At 48.2% G+C, this 22,554-nt stretch overlaps 1 protein-coding gene across 1 annotated transcript in view; it reads left to right on the top strand.

Annotated features, from left to right (window-relative positions):
- The window catches only part of UTP20 (UTP20 small subunit processome component), a 1,051,825-nt gene that overhangs the window by 145,255 nt on the left and 884,016 nt on the right, over positions 1-22,554 (top strand). The window lies entirely within an intron of this gene.

Genomic DNA, 22,554 nt, shown 5'->3' with positions numbered 1-22,554 from the left:
TTAGCTCACTCAGTGCCTTTATTCCTCTATATCTTCTTTTTCATTTCCCTAAAGTAGTTTGTCTTTACTATTTATTCATTTCTTAGCTGTGCATAAGTGGTAGAGAAATGTGTGGTGAAGTCATAAACAATGGATAGTCGCACACTAATAACCTAGAGGCATGATCATGCTTCAGAGTCTGCTTCTTGTTGCAGGACAGACACCTCAGAAAAGGCAGGGACATTTCCAATGAGTAGTAAAACATCCTACAACAGGAGCTGGAAAATGGAATGAATGGATCAGCTGCCATGTGGCATAGGATGGGGTAGTAGTTGTGTTTCCTCCCTTAAATCTTTAGTATAAAATGTACAGCTTTTGGAAACTGCTGCTGTCTCACTCCATTCACATTTGTTTTTTTCATTTAAATTCTCATTTGTTTCAGTTAAATGTTCCTTTTAAATAAGGATTTCTTTTTGTACTATCAGCAATTTCATTATGTCCTAAAGTTGTTTACAATCGCAATTGTACTCTTTTTATTTTAGAAAAAAAAAAGATTTTTTTATTATTGCCTTTATGTAGGCACAGTAAAGTAAGGGTATTCCAAGAAGATCTAACCTCTTGTTAAGTGCTCCATATTGCCACACAATATTCTGTGTTTTTTATTTTCCTTGACAAAAGTTTGAATTACTAAGTAACGTTTCCTAGTTGTCCTACTAAAAATTTGCAAAAGTTCCTTAAATAGGGACGTTGCTGTTTTGCACTAACAGATGACACGGTCTCTTTATCAGACCATGCATGGTATCATTTGTGGTGGGGCAACAGTATGATGGGAAGAACATGCATAGAAAATTGCACAAAGCTAGGTAAGGTGAAGAAAACAGGTTGTATGCTCCCATGTGTCTAGAAATAGATCAAGGGACACATAAGCAGTAGGTAAATTCTTGATGCTGTAGTTGCTACAGCATTAAGAGCCACTGCCCTTATAAAAGTCCTTTACGGCTGATATTCAGTCAGTCAAGGGCTTTATTTCGACAAAGAAGATGTCTTAAAAAGTAGTACATGAATACACATTTTTTTAAAAAGATAAAAGCAGCCAATTCATAGCAAAGAATGCATACAATTCATAATATGAAGGCGCCAATAAATTACATAAAAAGATATTGTAAAACCAGAATTAAACAAGATACAAAAGCCTATTTGCTCTGATCAGCCATGCCCAGCTTAAAAACTTCGCCAAGCCGCAGGCAAAAAGGGTCCGTGAATCTGTTTTTAAAATTCGCAAGGCCTCCCTGTGGTGTCTGGTGCCTAACTCCCTACAAAGAGGTTTCAACAACCTACGTCGTGGAGCTTCGTAAGCAGGGCATTCGAATAGGAGGTGGGGAACTGACTTGTCATACAATGCGGACAAAAAGGAATCGTCTGGGCCGGGGCCTTCCACCTAGCAGTTAGTTCACCACGGGGAGTGTTCCTACTCTGAATTTAAAATACAATGCCCTGTCTCTAGGTTTTGATATAATATCAAGGTAGGGATCGCAAAATGGGACCTCCTTCACTAAAAGAAATTCAGCAGTGGACCTACATTGTTTGGGATTAGTGTTTCTCCCGTATAACACCCATCTCCAGTACAGTTTTTCAAAACAGACTTAGGGGGAGCGGTCCTTAACTGCCAAGCTTCTTCCAGACCCAATTCTACCAAGAGTTGCTTGACTTCCCTCAACCAACTAATTTTGGGCCAACCAGGCATCGATAAAACCTCTTTCAGACAGTCTGCGTAGCTGGCCAGTTCGGGGACTCTCCAAATGCGAGCCCAAAGAAGGAGAGGACGCAACCTTGCCTGATCACTAATGGGACAACTACCCATGTCAAGCAATAGTGGTAAGGTTGGAGTACTGTATGGAAGCCCCATTAAGTCCTTGAGAAATTAATTTTCTGAGCAAGACAAATGGTCCACATTCTGCGCACCCCAAAGTTCCGCCCCGTAAAGCGCCGCACTCACGCCTCTTGCTCTATAAATATCAAGTACCGGAGCAATTGGTTTAAGGGAGGAGGCCCGTTGTTCTTTAAGTAGTGCCCCCGCCACCCTCTTATGGCTCAACAGCATCTTTTGGAGGTGGCAATTCCATCTCATAGTGTCACAGAGACGAATTCCTAGATAGTCAAATTCTTTGACCCTTTCTAGGGGAACTGATTTTAGTGTGGGAGGCCTACCAGTCTTCTTTGGGGGATTCAGGACCAAATACTTGGTCTTTCCAGTATTAATTTCCAGTCCCCTCGAATCACAAAAAGACTGGAAGTTAGTTAAAAGGCTCTGTAGCCCTACCGGGGTCTTGGAAATCAGGAGGGTATCGTCTGCAAACAGAAGGGTGGGTACCCTCCTGCCTGCCAACGATGGGGATTTGTAAAAGGTGGTCCACCACTCTGTTAACATACAATGAAAACAGAGTGGGGGCTAAAACGCATCCCTGACGGACCCTCTGTTTACAGGTATTCGTGATGTCTTTTGACCCTGGATTCCCCACCTGATCTGCGCAAAATTTTCAGCGTGCAACTTAATTAACAGGGACAGTAAATAAGGGGGCAAACCCAGCCCAGATAACACCCTTCTGAGATGGCTACGGGGGACCAGGTCAAAGGCCGTCCGCAAATCTATAAATGCAAGATACAGACTGCCTTTGCCCAGTACAACCACTTTCCAGTAGAGCATCATCAACCGGAATGTTTGCTCAATGGTCCCAGTACCTGTTCTAAAACCTGCCTGGAAATCGGGCAGGATACCCTTCTCCTCTGCCCACTGCAAGACCCTCCCCAGGACCACCTTTCCTGCCACCTTCTGTGTGGAGTCTAATAAACTTATAGGGCGATAGTTTGCTGGGTCGTCCCGACACCCCTTCTTAAAAATCGGGACGACTTCGGCACCCCTCCAGGATTCTGGAAGAGCTGCGTCTGCAAAACTAGCATTTAGTAATGAGGCAATAAGTTTCCCCCATTATATCGGGTTGATGCGTAACAGGTCCCCTGGTAGGCCATCCGGCCCCACAGCTTTGTTGGGGACAAGACACTTAATTGCGTCCAGCACTTCCTTAACCGTAAACAAAGAGTCTACACTCAGCTCAAGGTGGTCTAATAAAAGGGCATCAAAGAAAACTTCCCCATTACCCGTTACCACATTGTATAGATGGGAAAAGTGGTCAAACCACGAGGCCTCAGGGATATTACATGTTATAAGCGAGTCCACAGGTTTGTCTCTAGCTCTAATCGGTTCCCAAAAGCCTCTCGAGTCCCTAGCGGAGCTTGCCAGTTTCAGATCACACCAAAACTGGTTCTCCCACTCTAGCTTTGCCCTAGAGATGGCACCTCTATAACTTTTCCTAGTAGTACTAATCAAACCACCGTCCTTAAGTTTAACTGCATTAATTAGATCCCTTTTGGCGTTACGACAGGCAGGCGAATACCAACCAGGATTGCCCTTAAGGCGACATCTGTTGTTGGCCCTAGTGCTTGCATTGCGAACTGAAAAGAGATCGCCTAGGGCTTTGGTAGTTTGGACAAACAACGTGGAGATCTCGTGGGCACTAATTGTGGCAAGGTCCAAACTGGACAGGACGTTTGCCATGATTGATCTTACTTCCAGCATCTTGTCCTCATTGCCAACAATATTCCTCCATTTTAGCCGCCTCCCACAATTTGAAGGACATACTTCACGTGTTGACTTCCAATCATGTGGAATTTGTTCATTGGTCCCTGCCGTCCACAAAGGGGACAGTGACAAGGACAGGGGATTGTGGTCACTATCAGTAGAGGGGAGAACCACCATATCCAGCAAGTGACCCCAAAGTTTATAGTTCAACAGGATATAATCAATTCTGAAGGAATGACCTACCCTATTGAACGTATGTGCCCCACAAGAATCTGACTTTGTCCTGCCATTTGCAGCCCTTACTCCGTGTTCCAAGGAGAGTGCATTAAGATCAATGGCGCTTTGAGTCCATCTCTTAATTGGTAAGACTGAGAGATGGGGGATGCCTCTCCTAGTGTCGTCCTCCTGAGTGCCCAGTATACCAGTATATCTTCCACTGCTAGGGGTTCAAAGATACAATTAAAATCCCCAGCGAGCATGACTAACGAGTCAGCACCGCAAGTTCTAAGCTCGTAATCAACGCCCGTAAGGGACAATGACGGCATACCACCCCTAGTACCTCTAACATAAATGTTAAGAATCTCAAGCGCCCTCCCCCCACGTGGCCCTCTAACTATTAGTCTCTGCAAATCCAGGGACTTAGTATCTATGCACCGAATGGAATAGCCCAAGGAGATGTTTACCCAGATTAGTAGGCCGCCAGAGAGGCGACCTCTCCCTCCGGGCGATGGGATAGCCGGTACAAAGTAACTAGTATAGCCCACTTTGTGTCGGGGCTCCAAGCACCAGGTTTCCTGGAACATGCATATCGCGAATGATTCAATAAATGAGTTCCATTCGGGTATGTCAATATTACGTGCCAAACCGGCTATGTTCCAGCTGACAACCTTCAAGGCCCTGTTGCCATCTACAGCCTGCCCCGGTGAAGCCCCTTTTACAAAAGAGCTATCCCGAGGGCCAGGATTAGATGTTACTCCTGTAACTAGGCCCTCCCCTCTAGGGACCACCAAGATGGGCATATCAGGCTCAGGATGTGCAATACACTCCCAATCTGAAAGGCCAACATTAATAAGAGGAGGTGAAAGATGGTAAGTAAATGGCCTCACTACTTCCATTCTTGTAACTAGACTACCGCAATCGTCCTCCCCCAGCACTACAATTGGTTTCACTGTTGATTGGCTGACAGCGTGTCAGTAGCCATGCCATGACCAATCGGGCACCGGACATGGATTTTTACGAAACAGGCCCATCCTTCCCAAATGGGGATTTTGGCTGGCCTAACAAAGGTATTTCGGGGATTAAAGTAGCTGAGGTCATACGTGCCAATACCTTCACTATCTCCAATTAAGCTGCCCTTTCTGGTGGAAAAACTACACACATAGCTGGCAACCCTGGGATCATCAAAGTTAATTATAATACAATCCCCCCTTATATCTTTCGGCCTAGTGCCAATCCAGCTGACCCTCCTTACGTGGATGACCCGGCCACCCATCGAGCTAGGCAAGGGTCTATTTTCCTTTAGCCAGAAAACTGTTTTGTTCTTAAGTTCGGCATAAGTCTCATATTTACCTGGCTTAAGGGCTGGCACCCCAGTAAGAACTGCCACAAAAGGCTGGCGTCAGAATCCATACCTGGCTGTAGGGTGGGGACTATCATCGGATTGTCTGTACAAGGGTTATTCGTCTCAGGGCCAATACTATTTCCAGGATTCTTTGAATTGGCTGGACAACTGCTACCAGAGTCCTTAGGCCGTGCAGGCCTTTTAGTAGGGACGGTACTAGCCTTAGGTGTCTTGGGTCGCACTAAGCCATCCGTTTTGGCCAACCTTGACTTCCGGGCAGCCCCAGAGGAAGCCACAGGATGTACAACAGGAGCATTTGCCACGACCACCCCGGGTACTGATGCAGCTACAGTGGTGGGGCCTAGTGGGGACATAGGTGTCGCCCGGGATACAGATTCCCCCCCCTAAACCATCTTCCCTAATTCTTGAGTGTAATTTAATAAGGGATTTTATGGAGAAAAAATTATCCAGGGTTACCTGTTCAAACCTATTGAACCGCTCTGTGAGCCCCTTAACTCTCTCCAGAACCGGAATCAATAATGAATTCATCATTTTCTCTAAGTTGGCAATGGAGAGAGATTCATGGGATGGAGCCTCAACGGAACCCGCCGTCGGGTCAACACAGGTATTCTCTACTATAACACCATGGGGTTCCTCCCCCTTCTCCCCCTGAGGGCAACTACCACCCTGCCCTACTCTCTTATGGGACCCTCCCCCCCCCCCCCTAGCACCTGACCTCCTAGGCTTCTTGCAGAGTTTGGCATGGCTTCCTTTGCGTGGGCTAGCAGTTCTTTTTCTTTTACTAAGGGCTGGATTGTTTACTGCCAGCGATGCCAATACTGGCTGAGGGAGGGAAATCCCATTGCTGGGAGGAATAGCAAGAGGGAGCATTGGGACGAGAGTCTCACTAGGAAGTGGGTCTACTGCAGCATTATCGTCGTTAAGCTGTACTATAGCTGTTAAATTCTCCAGCCTGTCCAAACTGGCCCTTAGGGCTGCAACCCGTGGATGATCTAAAGGGGGTGAAGCAGCCACCAAGGGATCGAGTGGACGTACTGGGGATGGCACTAGAGCCAGCAGACCCAGCGATGACCGTTTGTCAGCAAGGTGTTCCCGAGAAAGACGCCGCTCTGTCATGGCGATTTCCTTCTCGATGACTGTGACAACACGGGGGATAAACTGGTCCATGGTACCCGTTACAGAACCAGGGCCTCCCCAACCACCCCCTCTCAAACTCTTACCCGAGCGGGTAGACATTAGCTTGGCCACTCTAAACAGAATGTATGAAAAGTGCCTATAATGAGGACCTCCTAGCTAGAAGACAACAGAGCACGGAAAATCACTAACTGTACATACAACCGCAAACACCTTATCAGAAGGGTGGCCCAGCCCAGCCTTGGACAGCCCCGGACGGCTACAGACGGCCCTCCCTTTGCCCAGGCTTAGACGGGCAAGCGTCCCGCGATGCGGGAGGTGTGAGGTGCTCAAATACTGGTCCCGGTGTCAGGGGGGCGGGGCCACGTTGCTCGGTCTCGCCCCTCTGCTCCTGGGGCTGGTAGTCCTGCTCTCTGCCACGGAGCTGCTGCCCCAAAGAAACGCTGCGTCTCCCGCGAAGCGGGAGGCGTGAGGTGCTCAAATACTGGTCCCATCGTCAGGGGGACGGGGCCACGTTGCTCGGTCTCGCCCCTCGGCTCCTGGGGCTGGTAGTCCTGCTCTCTGCCACGGAGCTGGTGCCCCAAACAAACGCTGCGTCTCCTGCGAAGCGGGAGGTGCGAGGTGCTCAAATACTGGTCCCGGTGTCAGGGGGGCGGGGCCACGTTGCTCGGTCTCGCCCCTCGGCTCCTGGGGCTGGTAGTCCTGCTCTCTGCCACGGAGCTGCTGCCCCAAACAAAGGCTGCGTCTCCCGCGAAGCGGGAGGCGCGAGGTGCTCAAATACTGGTCCCGGTGTCAGGGGGGCGGGGCCACGTTGCTCGGTCTCGCCCCTCGGCTCCTGGGGCTGGTAATCCTGCTCTCTGCCACGGAGCTGCTGCCCCAAACAAACGCTGCGTCTCCCGCGAAGCGGGAGGCGCGAGGGGCTCAAATACTGGTCCCGGTGTCAGGGGGACGGGGCCACGTTGCTCGGTCTCGCCCCTCGGCTCCTGGGGCTGGTAGTCCTGCTCTCTGCCACGGAGCTGCTGCCCCAAACAAACGCTGCGTCTCCCGCGAAGCGCTCAAATACTGGTCCCGGTGTCAGGGGGGCGGGGCCACGTTGCTCGGTCTCGCCCCTCGGCTCCTGGGGCTGGTAGTCCTGCTCTCTGCCACGGAGCTGCTGCCCCAACAAACGCTGCGTCTCCCGCGAAGCGGGAGGCGCGAGGTGCTCAAATACTGGTCCCGGTGTCAGAGGGGCGGGGCCACGTTGCTCGGTCTCGCCCCTCGGCTCCTGGGGCTGGTAGTCCTGCTCTCTGCCACAGAGCTGCTGCCCCAAACAAACGCTGCGTCTCCCCGGCTGATATTTGTTGTTTTGTTTTTTAGTCAACGAGCCAGTGTTGAGTGCTTCCTCAACTCCTTTCTTCCCTTTCTGCATAGGTATTTTTTGTTTGTTTATTTGACTAACTAAAAAGTACATGACAAAACCTCAAATTCTTGATTTATGAGCATTGTTTCCTGACCCTTCGGCCCACAAGAAGTAAAAAAAAATATCAAATGACTTTGTAAATCCTATGGAAGGTGCAGAACGTATCCTTGATGAAGAATAGTAGACAACCCATGGACTGCATAATTTCAGTTTCTGCACATGGAGTGTTCCTCTGTTACTCCTGGGTAAACATTGTATACGTCATAGCTGCATTTATTTAGATCATGCATGTTGGTTGTCCCTCTGATTCTCTGGGGTGACGTCAACAGAACATTTAGCATAAAGTATTTACAACAGAACATTTACTGTTCCTGCCTGTTACCAGTGCATGCCACTGGATTGCTCTTCTGGGCATTTACCATGGCAGACTGTAACTGGTACAAGTCTGTAGGATTGGATTGAGCACTTTCCCTAGCAAGCAGATGCTAAACTCTGTCAGGCACTGTTAATTGCTGATGATAAAGGGCTGAATGTAGCCTAGAAGAGTTAAGCATTTGGCCATAGTCTTCTTGATTTATGACTTGCGAACTTTTCCTACTTTCTTTGCAGTTGCATTTAGTGAGCCTGTTAATTTTAAAGTGACCCCGGGCTATGTCTTCCTGTATCAGACCATGCAAGTGGGTTCCTGCTCTGTCTCTTCCCTGTGCTCTCCAGAGAACAATTACTGAGGCTGTGATTTCTCTTTTGGGCATACCTACACGTTCACCCCGTTTTGCTTCTAGGCTCTTTAAATCATTCTCCATGCGTGTCATAATCCAGTGCTTGACAGTGCATTGCTCGCTTCTTGCTCCTGGATGGACGGTATAGATCATTTGTCATGTCTGCCAGTGGGCCCTCGGTCACTCCTAGGTGGACTCTTCACATCCTGCACCATGGCTGCCTATATGCAGTGTGTCAGGTGGCTTCTGGATAGGCTCAAAATAGCATTTGTCATTGTTGTCGTCATACCTGGGTAGATTATATATGTCTCCAGACATGGCTGCCTGTATCCAGTGTATGCGTGTGAGCTGCTCCTTTCTCGCTCCTCAATGTACTTGTCTGATAATTTTCTATTGTTGCCTTTATCCTGTGTTGCTTGTGGAGAATGAGGAAGAGCAATGCAGACTGGAGCACTTTTAAATCCACCTTGAGATGTTTCCACCAAATGAACCGGACCACCAAGTGCCATGCTCGCAGCCATTCTGAATGCCTCCAACCTTTTCCGCAACATTCCTGTATGCTTTGAAACTCAAAGTGGTCTTTCCATTACTGAAGAAACTCTCCGTGAGCCCTTTGGTGCGTGCCATCTACACACTGATCTCCCTGCTGCCATTCCCGGCCAAGGTCTTAGAGAAAATCATCAACAGACACCTTACTGAATACCTCAATGATTACCAACTCCTTAACGCCACTCAGACTGGTTTCAGACCACAGCACAGACACTGCGCTCATCGCCACCACGGATGGCATCCGCATGACTCTGGATGGAGGAGACACAGCGGCCCTCATCCTCCTGGACCTCTCTGCAGCGATTGATCTGCTCTCCCACCCATTTGCATACAATGCCTACACAACATCTGATTCCTAGGGCATGCACTCCAGTGGATCTGCTCCTTCGTGAGTGGAAATACCCAGTGAATTAGCCTGGCACCTTAACCTCAGACATGTACAACCTCACCTGCGGAGTTACAGAGATTCTCCCTGAGCTCAACCCTCTTCAATACGTACATGATCCCTCCAGCATCATTTGCTCTCACAACATCAATGTCCTCTCTTCCGTTGGTAACACACAGCTCATTCTCTCCCTCATGGGCAAGAGACCCAGAACATGGATCAAGTTCAATGCCTGCATTTAGGAAAGAGCCCCTTTTTGACATGGTCACCCCCACTTTTTCTTGGTATCTGATTCAATTTTCACTGAAGTGCACTGGGTTCCTGCTAACCAGGCCCACAGTGCCAGTGCTTTACCCCTAAAATAAAGTGACTGTTCATTTGTTCCCCAATTGGTAATAACTTTAGCATCTCTAGAAGTCCCTAGTAAAATTCTTCGGGTACCTAGTGCATGGGTACTAAAGAGGGTCCCTAAGAGCTGCAGCATGTATTGTGCCATCCTTAGGGACCCACCACCAAACTCATATGGACTGCCATTGCAGGCTGTGTGAAATAGTGCAGACAAATGTGAAAACACAACATGGCACCTACCCTATGTGCCATGCCAACAGACCCTGCATGCAATATATGTAAGTCACTCTTACAGTAGGCCTTCTAGTCCTAAGGCAGGGTGCATTACACTACATGTGAGGACATATCTGCATGAGCAGGTATGAACCTGTGCTGTCTAGTTCAGTTGCTAGATAGTGCAAGTCAACAGGGCAGCCATCTTAAGTATATGTACTGGGCATTGGTCATTACAAGTTTCCCACCCACGTGATGGCTTCACAGAAACATATGGTGTTTGGTATCAAACACCTGATCTTAATAAATCCATACTGATGACAGTAGTGGATTTATTAAACATGCACCCAGAGAGCACCTTAGAGGTGCCCCCTGAAAACCTACCAGCCTCTTAGTGTGCTGGCTGACGGGTATCGTCCAGCCTGCCACTACGAACTGCAGGTGAGAATCCGCTCTCTCTGAGGCCAGAAACAATGCCTCCTCTTGACGAAGGTGTTCACACCTCCTCCAGCAGGATGCCTAGTGAATCTGCATACGAAGGTCAGGCACTCCAAAGCCCCTGCCACATTTGATATGCAACCCTGGCTTCCCCTAGACCTGGGAGATGCCACATCTGCCCTAAGGCTTATTTGACAGAAGGACAGATGGGAAATTAGCTATGCAAGGAAGCTTGGTGCACAACTAGTCACACCCCTAATGTGGACTGCCTGATGTGCCCCACAAAAGAAGGATTCCACCATCTTGATTTTGGTGGAATTGGGAACTCTGGGACAGGGTTATGCCCACTCCCCACATGAAGTGGTCATATAGGGATATAGTGGCCAATTGGATACTACCCTTCACTCCCCTCAAGCCTCTAAAGAGCTGAAGACGTGAGAACTGAGCACTGCACTGCCTGCGGACGTTTGCCGCCAAACCCTGCCTGCGGACGTTTGCCGCCAAACCCTGCCTGCGGACGTTTGCCGCCAAACCCTGCCTGCGGACGTTTGCCGCCAAACCCTGCCTGCGGACGTTTGCCGCCAAACCCTGCCTGCGGACGTTTGCCGCCAAACCCTGCCTGCGGACGTTTGCCGCCAAACCCTGCCTGCGGACGTTTGCCGCCAAACCCTGCCTGCGGAAGTTTGCCACTAAACCCTGCCTGCCCAACTCGTGCTGCAGCTGTGCATCCTCCAAAAGCCTTGGAGAGCTGCCAGCACTTTGCAAAGCAGCCAGCATCTGCCTTTGAAGTGGAGGAGCCATTTACCTGCAACTTGCACAAATGTCCGGTTCACCGTTCTGCCGACAACTGGGTCCACTGATGCAGCAGCTGCCCAGGAGGAGGTCACCATGCTCTAGGTGGTCAGATCTGTCTCTCCACGAAGTGTGAAAACACCAGGACCCCCAGGTGCCACACTGAACCAGTGCTCGAGGTACCGGACCCCTTGCAGGAAACACTTGTTCGAAGTCCAATCCGCACTCCAACACGGTAAAGACAGACCAGCCAACGAGTAACGTCAGCATTGCAGAGGTCAGCTCAGAGCTGTCCTGCTTTGTCCCCTTCTGCAGGTCTGACCGAGACCGGGGAGGGCTTTGACGCATTGGACCAGCTGACCAAAAACTCTCGGCACCCTAGATCCCCGGCCTGGGTCCAGGAACACCGACTGTGTCCCTTGCTCCCAGGACCCTTGCTCACTGAGCCGCCCCACCTTCCCCATGTGGGAGCTCCTGGTCTTGTCCCTAAGTCCCCCTCTGCAGCCTGATTCTAGGTGGCCCCACCTCTTTGCCTCCGATGTAGCACGCAAGGCTACCAACCCATCCAGCACCTCTGCACCTGAGCAGTACAAGGCAGGTAAACCCTGCTGGTGGTTCTTTGGACTTTGGCCCCTTAGCACCTTAAGTCCGACTCCCAAAATAAGATTGCAGGTATCTGTATGCAGTAGATGTTTCTTTCTCCATAGGAAAGCATTACCACATAAAAAATGCTTTTGTGTAACAATTGTATTTGCCTGTAAAAGTTGATAACTTGAAAAGTACTTACCCATTTACAAAACTCTTGGTGTTGAAATAAATATTAAATACATGTTATTTTTCTGTAATTGGTCTCGAGTTTCTTCTTGAGTGTATGTCACATTTATTGACTCTGTGTGTGCAACAAATGCTTAACAATATTCTCTGATAAGCCCTAACTACTCGTCCACACTACCACAAAAGAGAGCATTTGGGATTAATAATTTAAGCCTTGTAAACCAATAAGGGTGGTCTGCACTTTCTACATAGTGTACCTCGGTTTGGTACACTACATAAAAAGCCATACATTGGTGAATCAGCGGTGGGGTACAAGACTTTGCATTTACTGATACCACTTGGTCAATATCGGAGTCCACAAAGAAACCCACAACTGACTTTAGTCAAAACTTGTTTTTGAAATGTTTCCAAATTGTTCTAATTTGAACTGTTAGGGCCTTGTGTTAAGTCCCCTAGTCCTGTTGTATTAGAATATTTAAATGTATACTAGTAGTTAGACCTGAAACTGTTTTAGAATTTCTATTTTCTGAAAAGTTCCAAACTAAAGTAAAACTTGTCAGCCTTAGAGGATAGAGTAAGAGAACTCAACCTGACCCCTTACTTGCAACTTAGTTTGAAGCAGCTAAAGGACCTCTGCGAGGCATGCAAAATTGCAACTGGATTTAGACCAACCAAAGCGCAACTCCAGGAGTTGCTTGCTGAGTTTGGAAGAGACGAGGCAAATGAAGAACACGCTGACAAAGTTGATTATGATATGACCATGTCACTGCCAACAGTACTCATGGGGATAACCCTACTTCCAGTAACCAAGAGGAAGATGAAAACAGTAGAAGCCTCTTACCTAAAACTGTACCTGGAGCGCCCCACTTCAGCCCAAAGAAGAACTAGAGGACCCAGACCAGGAGCTGGAGAGACGAGCTAGAAGAGTAGCCCTGTATGCCTGACCATAGAAAGGGGGAGGGCTGAATTGGATTTAGAACCCATAAATGGTGCCAGCAACAAATCAAATAGTGAGAGAGAGGAAACGTTTGATGCCAAAATTGCCAAAGGAATTGTCCCCAAATGCATTGAGGTTGATAACATCACAAAATGGTTCACGGCTTTTGGGAGGGCTTGTAGAATGTGGAGATCACACTAGAGACACTGGGGCTCTCTTCTCTGGGAGCTATTCTCAGGGAAGTGCATAGATAGACTCCCGACACTGGGTGAGGAAAGTGCTGAGTCTTATGACCTCAAGAAGGATACCCTGATTGAGGACTTTGGACTCAAAACTGAGGAGTACAGAATTAGGTTCAGGGAGGCTCACAAAACCTCAAGTCCGTCTTGGGCAGATTTTGTAGACTACTTAGTTAGGTCACTAGGTAGTTGATTGAAAGGTAACAAGGTGCATGATTATGATGGTCTTTATAATCTAATTATGAAAGGACACATTTTGTCAAACTACATCAGAGAAGTTACACCAGCATCTGGTAGATTCATCTCTTTCTAGTCCTGGAGAGCTTGCTACAAAAGCTGATGAGTGGGTACGGACCAGGATACGCAAGAATTTCCTGGGGGTGGGGAGGGTATGACTCAAAAAATGGGGGATCAGGCCCACAAAAATCCAAAGAGGGAGGTGGTAAGCCCACCAAAGAAAGTCCCTCAGGACCCCAGATCCCTAAAAAGGAGGAAAATCCCAATCCCACTCTGACAAGCAGAGACAGGGGGACCCAAGGCTTTAAAAGGGTTTGGATAACAGGTTGTGTTTTGACTACAAGCATCCAGGTCTGTTACAAGAGGGTGGTCAGCACTGGTCTATCCTGTGCAACCATTGGGGAAGACTCCTCAGATGAGGAGGACTTCACTGTAGTTAACTGAGAAGCAGGGCCATATGGTAAGCTGGTGATCCCCGAGGGTGGGAGTAGGCACTTCCACTCCATTCAGGTGAATGGGATCCCTAACACTGGCTTGTACGTGCTAGGAAAGACAAAGAAGGTAAGGGTAGTCCCTGGGTAGGTCACAGTGAGGCCTGTAGCCATAGTGCCCCTAGGAAGGGCATAAGGTGGTGGTCAGTCCTGACCTCCCTTAGATTGTATCATAGGCAGAGAGCTCCCAGAGGTTGGTCTGTTCCCAGATGGGATGTTTGCGCAGGGCTCCCCCTAAACCCCAGATTATGAGCAGTCCCTCCAGCTAGGAGACTAGAGTCCAAAAAGAAAGGGAAAAAGAAGAGGAAAGGGAAGCCACTTTTAAAGAGAGTTGCAGTGAGCCAAGGACCTTCTTTCCCAGTAGGGGTGAACACCAGGGTTGGCACTGGTGAGGCGTCTCCTGTTCCTACTAATGTCCTGAGCAGTCGGGCAGCTGTGTAGAATGAGGGTGTTGTCCCTGCTCTGACAGACGGGAGAGTGGAAGAAGGGTGTCCGTCGCAGGATGTGGCAGCCCCCCATTCTGAACAGCAACAGAGGTTCCAAGAACCACATTTGCCCCTAAAGCAGATCAGCCGCCTGTCAGTGATGAGCGTAGGGTATTGGTTTGGATACTGACAGTTGTCAGTAGTCTCTGCTGGTTGCTAGCCTTCATGGCAGCACTGTACATGGCATGGGAGGTAGACCCCATTGCCTAAAGAAAGTTAGACCCCTATTGGTCATGGTTGGGTTGCTCAAGTGTTGGATAACCTCTTTGGGTAAGTTAGGTGTTGACCTAGCACAATTAGGGAAAGAAAAGCTGGGCACCTCACTACCTAAGATAAAAGGAGAGGAAGAAAACGGTCCAGATATAGTGAAGGTTCACTTTAAAATGGGTCCTATCACTGTTGAGATGCGTCAGCTTCCCAGAGGAAGTGACCTTGACAGGAGGAAATGAGGCAGAGTAGGCCTTGCAATACTACAACCAGCTTCCTTACTTCTTCCTTGCCTGACACACCAGGAACACTCTCCCAGTGGTGGGATGAGCCTCCTGGCATGTTGGCTGGTGGGGGGGGGGGGGGAGGTTAGTGTCGAAAGCTGTACTTTTTTGCAGATGTCCTTGTAAGAAAGTGGCTATGTATATACTGTTCCCAAATAGGTACAGTGTCCACAGTCCCCAGAGGTTTGGCAGAGGCTAAAGTTAGATATAACCTTCCTCTTTAAAGTGGTAGCTTGGTCGAGCAGTAAGGCAGTATCAGAGGACAGTGTAAAGCATTTGTTGTACACACTCAGTCAGCAAATGGTCTCACACACTCAAGAACTGAACTCTAGGCCAATGTTTTTGAATACAAATATATAGTTTTATTTTAGAACCAACAATAGGTATCAAAATATACTTTGTCATAATGAGATGCTTTAGATAAATACTTACAATATGCAATAGACTTTTGAATGCAATAGATAAAGTTGTTGCAATAGGCAAAACAATTTCAAACACAATATAACATTGAGCTCAATGGGAATTTCTAGTTAAATGCAATAGATTACTGTTTGATTACTTTTCTTACCACAGGACTGGATCCTAGATTCAGTCCTGAGACATCTCCTGTAAACAGTTACGTAAAAACGTTTTGGTTACAGTTGTGATTTTTAAGGAATATTATTGTATTTTAAAAGTTGACACAAACTTTTTCACATAGAATCACCAATGTTATCCTATGGGAGGAAATTCAATTAGCAGGTAAGTGGGGTTATTGTTACTTTTTCTAACTCAGTGTTAGATCCTGGATCCAGCACTGGTGCATCTCCTGTAAACAGTTGAAAGAATGCGTTTTTGTTATACAGGTGATTTTTAACAAATATTTGTAAGTTTGCAAAATTGACACAGAAGAATTTCTGGCAAAAACCAGGCAATGTTATCCCATGGAGGAAAATCAAGTTGAAGGTAAGTACAGTTGTAATTACTTTTCAGGGTCAGTGCTTGGCACCAAGATCCAGCAATGGGATCTCTCCTGCAAACAGGTGAGTAAATTCGTTTTCGTAACTTGGATGATTTTAGATGAATATTTTAAAGTTTCAAAACTCGACACTTAGAAGAATTTCCAAGTGAAACCAGTCGATGTTACCCTATGGAAGAAAAGGGAGTTAAAGGCTTTTGGGTAAGTACTCGACTGGCAGAGTTAAGGTTCTGGGCATAGACTCAGGGGACTCCCAGGGTCAGGTAGGTACAGTTGTTACACCCTCAGCTGCACAGGGGCAGCCGGGTGCAGAGTGAGAGGTCCAATGTTATCCTATGGGAGGCAGGGGGCCTTTGGTTGGTGGCTGCTGGCTAGCAGGCCACGCGGCTGTGGGAGCTGGGCTTCTGGTCACTTGCTCAGGGCAAATGGGGAAGTAGATTAGAGTAGAAGTTGCACTGCCAGGGGCAATCGGGCGGCTGGGTGCAGGGTGCTTTTGAACTGTCGGGCGCTCAATGGATTTCAATGGAAAAGCTCAAGAACGAACAAAGGCTGCAAGCTCGGGGATGAAGATTCTTCAGGTGTGACCACCACTTCGAGAGGTAAGTTGGGGGATAGATATGCACCCAGGAGTTGGGCACAGAGGGGCGCAGGACGCCGGGTGCAGGGGGGCCTTTTGGTGTCGGGAAATCTTACCCTCTGCTGGTCGCGGTTGGAGGCGGTCCCTGGTTCTGAGGCTGCAGGCGTCGTCCGGAACGTCGAGGTGGGTCCTTGGGTTCTGGATTCAGGGTCACAGTCGCTGGGGGGGACGTCCTCGTGGTCTTTGTTCACTCCAGCACAGGCCAGGCTTGGCGGGTGCAGAGTGGGCAGGGTTCGCGGGTCCTGGCCGATGCCAGGGGTCAGTTACTTGCTTTGAGCAGTACCACTGCTCGTGGGAGTCCCAGTCTTTAAGAGTCACAAGGCAGTCAGGTCCTCCGGGGATTTTGAGGTTGTTGACCACTGGAGATGCCGGGGTTTAGCAGGAGCAGGTACCAGGGTCGACAGGCCTGTAGGGCTGGGGCCAAATCAGTTGGTGTCTTCCTCTTGTTAGCGGTTTTAGGAGACAAGGGTACCCCGATATGTGAACCTGGGGTGATAATGAAGAGTTAAGAACAATGGTTCAAGGATGGCCCAAAAGGGTCCAATAGAAAAGGTGACCCAGGCAGGGTCACTTGTTTTTTAAGATAAGTGAAATCAATTCCGTAGGGAGCAGGAGACAAAGTACGTAAAGGGTCATGTAGGTCAAAAGATAGCAGGTATTTATTTAAACAAAGTCAATTTTAGAATGCTCACAAAATAAGAAAAGCGTGGTGTGAAATAGTGATAGTGGTTTTAAAAAGACATCGCATTGACAACAATATAGTAGTTGAATTCCATAATTGATCTTTACAAGTTATAAAGAATTCATGTTGTGGGGTGGTCGACGGCGTTTCGAACCCAATTATTGGGGTTCATCTTCAGGACAGTGGTGAGCATGTATTTTGAAGTTAAACTGCCCGTAAAGTTCCTAGAGTCTCCAAAGTGGGAGGCAGGGGCTTCAAAGGTTAATTATTTGAAAACAAGCAGCTTGGCAGTACATAGATCCGCCTGGAGAATGTAATTTTCTTTAGAGGGGCGACAGGGCAGTGAATGGGAGCCTGAGGCCGAGCAGTCAGAGACGTCCTGCAGCTGTTGGGGCTGGCTGATGAATGCGGGAATGCATTCATCAGCCAGCCCCAACAGCTGCAGGACGTCTCTGACTGCTCGGCCTCAGGCTCCCATTCACTGCCCTGTCGCCCCTCTAAAGAAAATTACATTCTCCAGGCGGATCTATGTACTGCCAAGCTGCTTGTTTTCAAATAATTAACCTTTGAAGCCCCTGCCTCCCACTTTGGAGACTCTAGGAACTTTACGGGCAGTTTAACTTCAAAATACATGCTCACCACTGTCCTGAAGATGAACCCCAATAATTGGGTTCGAAACGCCGTCGACCACCCCACAACATGAATTCTTTATAACTTGTAAAGATCAATTATGGAATTCAACTACTATATTGTTGTCAATGCGATGTCTTTTTAAAACTACTATCACTATTTCACACCACGCTTTTCTTATTTTGTGAGCATTCTAAAATTGACTTTGTTTAAATAAATACCTGCTATCTTTTGACCTACATGACCCTTTACGTACTTTGTCTCCTGCTCCCTACGGAATTGATTTCACTTATCTTAAAAAACAAGTGACCCTGCCTGGGTCACCTTTTCTATTGGACCCTTTTGGGCCATCCTTGAACCATTGTTCTTAACTCTTCCTCTTGTTAGCAGCTGCACGGCAGGACTTCTTGTTTGCTGATCTTGCTTGTTTCGGAATCTGGATCTGAGGAAGGAAGGTTCAGGGTGCCCCTAAATACAAAATTTAGGGGCGTTAAGGGTAGGTAAATGGCAGTGACCAATGGGTCCCCTTCCTGGGGTGGGTACACCACCTATCCTGCCACTCTCCTGTGGGAGGGGGGCAGTAGCCTAGTCCTGATTGGGCAGGGCTTCCCATCTTCAAGATGGCGAGAGCCCGGAGATGTGCTTCACCTCGCCTCCCCCGCCTGAGGGGTGGGGTTGGCAGAGGCTGGCACACCCCCTTTCCTTCCTTGGGGTTTCTGGCCAGTCTTCCCACCAGAGTGGGGGTCAGAACCGGTAGGGGCCAGTTGCTGAGTACAGCAAGTGGCCTAGAGAAGCTCACAAAGGCAGCATCCCTTTGAAGCTTCCCCTGCCCATCCTGGGGGAGGAGACCTAGCACCTTGCCCAGGATGTGCATTGTTGCAGGCCCCGGAGAGCGGATGGCTCTCTACCCAGGGGTCCAGCAACATGTCTGCTGTGTGGCAGCCTAGGCAGTCCCTCCGACAAGACGTGGATTGTATGTTGGGTTCAGGGGGCATCTCGAAGATGCCCTCTGTCGTGCATTGTACATTAAATCCTGCACTGGCATCAGTGCGGGATTAATGTGCTGAGAAGATTGATACCAAACTTCTCAGTCTTCAGTGTTGCCATCATGGTGCTGTGGAGTTTGTGTTGACGATCTCCCTCCTACAGCAGGTCTAAAGAGCCCTAAGGCAGGGGGCATTATACTACATGTGTTGAACATCTCTTCACGAGCAGATGTGCCCCTGTAATATCTAGTTTGATTACGAGATATTGCAAGTGAACACGGAAGCCATCTTAAGTATATGTTATTTCTCGTATCTCATAGAGTCTCTGAGACTGTATCCCATTTTACCCTCCTCATACTACTGCAAAGCTGAACTTCACTAGTAGAAGGTAGCAATAGTGAATTTGGAGGTTGTAGGGTACCCTTAAGTTCCATCTTTAAAGATAGTGGATTGTGATCAATTTCCACTCTCTCCAAAACCTCCATATGACGAAGTTCGGACCAGTAATTTAAACTTAAAAGTATATCATCCATGTTTATCAAACACAATGCCTTAAGTTGGAGGGCTGCTTCTGACCATCTCTTGATGGAGGGTATCTCTAAACTAGGAACACTCCATAATGCATCCTCTTCTTCCATCAGTTTCGAGTCCTCACTACCAAGGGGTTCAAAGGTGGTGTTGAAATCCCCAGCTATAACTATGTAGGGGGTGCGTGCCAGACAACCCAGAAAATCTTCTAGGCAGCCAACTGTATTAGATTGTCATCTTCCAGAAAGGCCCCTTGCATAGATATTTACAATCATTATTTCCATAGTTGAGTTGGCCTGTAAACGTACAGCCAAGATGTCAGGACTATCAATAGGGAATATACTCGTGATAAAACCCAAATTCTGCTTTACCCAAATGGTTAGTCCCCCCGCTGGTCTGCCCTTGAACAGCCAGTTTGAAAAAAGTTAAGAATCCCAACCGATATAATGGTTTGGTTGACCACGTCTCCTGGAATATGCAGATATCATACTGCTCTATAAAGTCCTGCCAGTCTAGTGACTCTACCTTGGACTGCCGGCCTGCAATGTTCCAGGAAATGTAGGATAATAGAGCGGGACATGTTGGTAACAACCGTTCCAAACTACTAGATTGTGTACATACTGGATCAATCATGCACCCCTTGTCTGGGTTTGAAGTTTGGTGCACTGCTAACTCTTTGTTCTTTCGAGTGCTGACACGTGGTTCTAACATTAGTCAGTTGCAGCAATCCAACCCACTCAAGGGAGCAAATCTGTTTACTGTACTTACTCCCATACCACCCAAGTTTTCTAGAGCACCGAATTTGTGTCCATTCCGCATGCCTAACCCACCATACCCTCAACCCTGATTGTGCAATGCTCTGATTTCAGAGCAAAAGACACACAATTGATGTACGGAATGCAGAACAAATCAAAACATTCTCCCCCAGTCAAGAGATCTGGGTTAAATCCATCATTCTTTTGCTCACCATGCCACCCCAATTGAGACCTGGCCATATGCAAATCAGACTTGACCCTGTGTCTCATGGGAACAGTCCAGCCCGAACTGCCAAGCCAGGTCCTCCCTGGACCGGAAACAAGCATCCTAGGATCTGTTTCGGGGTTTCACCCCTCTTCAGCCAGGATAGCTTGAATCCAGTGGCACAGTGAGTTGTCACGTGGGATCCAACTTAGTTGATCAATGAGAAAGTGAAGCGTTGCCTGATTATTAAAGTTTAGAATCACACAATCTCCCTGCAATGATTTTTAGGGTTGGTCTTAACCATTCCACTCTTCTTTCCATTATAATTTGGTGGCTCAGTGTGGGCCCCCGAATCCCTCTTATGTTTACTTGACGAGTTAGCCAATGTAGGGATTTATTCATTAGCTGTGTAGTAGACTCCAGCTGACCCTCCCTCAAGGGTGGAACATTTCCCAAGATCAATACAAGTGGGGAGGAAGCCTCCGGTAGATGTAACAACCGGCCCACGGGACAGGGTTGCTGTCGACCCACACCTTGCTGAGGGACTCCCGGCTCTGTTCTCAACATCTTCGTAGGATGACTAATGTCCGTAACCAGACCTGCTGCAGCGATAACTGGGCGCTCTGTCCTGGAGTTTGGTTTTTGACTTATATTCAAGCTGTTATTACCTCCCTAGTTCCCAGGGGTTGACGATGCACCTGGAGCATCCCCCGGTTGATTCTGGCCATCTGTAAATTGTACTAACTGATGCCCTCTAACTTCTAAAGACACAGAACTCTCAGAGACCACTGCAAGGCTGGGGTCTATATTTTTGCAGTTACATTTACAATGGCAAGTCCCTGGCCTTTTTAACAAAGACAACCGCTCCTCAATTATTGACCATTCACTTAAGAGTGGATTCAGCAAATTTGTGACCAGAGTCTCTAGCCTTTTCCATTGGTCAGTGTCACTGTCAGGGCCCACTGTGATACAGGAATTACCATTAGGCTTGTTTGCAGGAAGCGGACCTCGGTCTTTTTCTGTAAACGTAAGACCAGTGGTCATCGATTTGGTAGTTGACTGCTTCAGCCTGGCTTTGTTTTTTTATAGTACCTCAGTTTAGCTCGTGGATCGTTATTAATAGCAATAGGTGGCCTTGACGAACCATCTCTCTGTGATTTTTTTAGATCTTGTAGTAATCTCACTACCCACAGAATCACCCATTACCAACGGCATGGGGGTTACCAAAATTTCTGGCATCATCACAGAACCGACCGATTGCGAGGGAGATTCTTCCGGTGATGATAATGATAAGGCATCGCATCCCCTCGAAACAGTGTCCATGTCTGTCGTTGCCTCCGTGATTGCAGCACCTGGGCCACTTCGTTCAGGCATAAGATTGGATGGACCCCCTTCTCTGCCCCGTTATACTTCCAAATTCTGCATGCTGTGGCTCCATTGGGGAGGACACAGGTGATTTGGCACTACTTACACCTCCTAGCGAGGAAAGTTTCTGGATAGCAATAGTGTCCAGCGAAAGGCGCCTTTCTATTGCCTAGATTTCTTTAATCAGGACAGACTCAGCCCTAGTAAGAAAGGCGTCTAAAGTCCCCGCAATTCCTCAACCCGGGGGTGCACATGGTTCTTTTCTTTTACCCATAGTCCCGTAATCTGAAGCTTCCGCGGGTCTAGGGGGACTTACAATAGACACAATAAACACACCCTGTACCTTGATGTTGGGGCTCCTTGTGCCCTAGTCCAGACGTTAGATGGTATGCCCGGCCTCTTCTGGGCTTTGATGGGTACGGACGGGACCACCCTTGGCCCGGGCATTGCCCGGACTCGCCCTCACGCATCCGGTGCTGCAGCAGCCCTGTGCCGCTTTTAAGCGCCTCCTGGCGCTGGGTGCTGGCATGACTGAGTGCGCGCCACTTGTGATGCTGGTAATTGTGGCTCAGTCCAGCGAGCGCAATGCTTTACCCCCGATGACTCCAATGGGAGCAGAAGACCACCGGCAACAACTCCTCAGGGTCCGGTAAGTTAATCAGGCTATGTACTGGGCACTGATCAATAAAAGTTCCCCAGCTAAAATAATGGCTTCTCTGAAAATAATGCTGTTTGGTATTAAACACCTCATCTTATTAAATCCACACTGATGCCAGTGTTGGATTTATTTTGACATGCACCCAGAGGACACCTTAGAGATGCCCCCTGAAAACCTACCCGTTTTCTAGTGTGTGGGCTGACTGGTCCCAACCAGCCTGCCGCCACAGATGGGTTATTGACCCCCTGGAGGTGAGAGCCCACACTCTCAGAGGAAAGAAACCACTCCTGCTCCAGAGGAAGATGTTCACACCACCTCCAG

This window comes from Triturus cristatus, chromosome 4_1, assembly GCF_964204655.1.
Source record: "Triturus cristatus chromosome 4_1, aTriCri1.1, whole genome shotgun sequence".
Lineage (NCBI taxonomy): Eukaryota > Metazoa > Chordata > Amphibia > Caudata > Salamandridae > Triturus > Triturus cristatus.
This window is presented reverse-complemented; position numbering and strand designations above follow the sequence as displayed.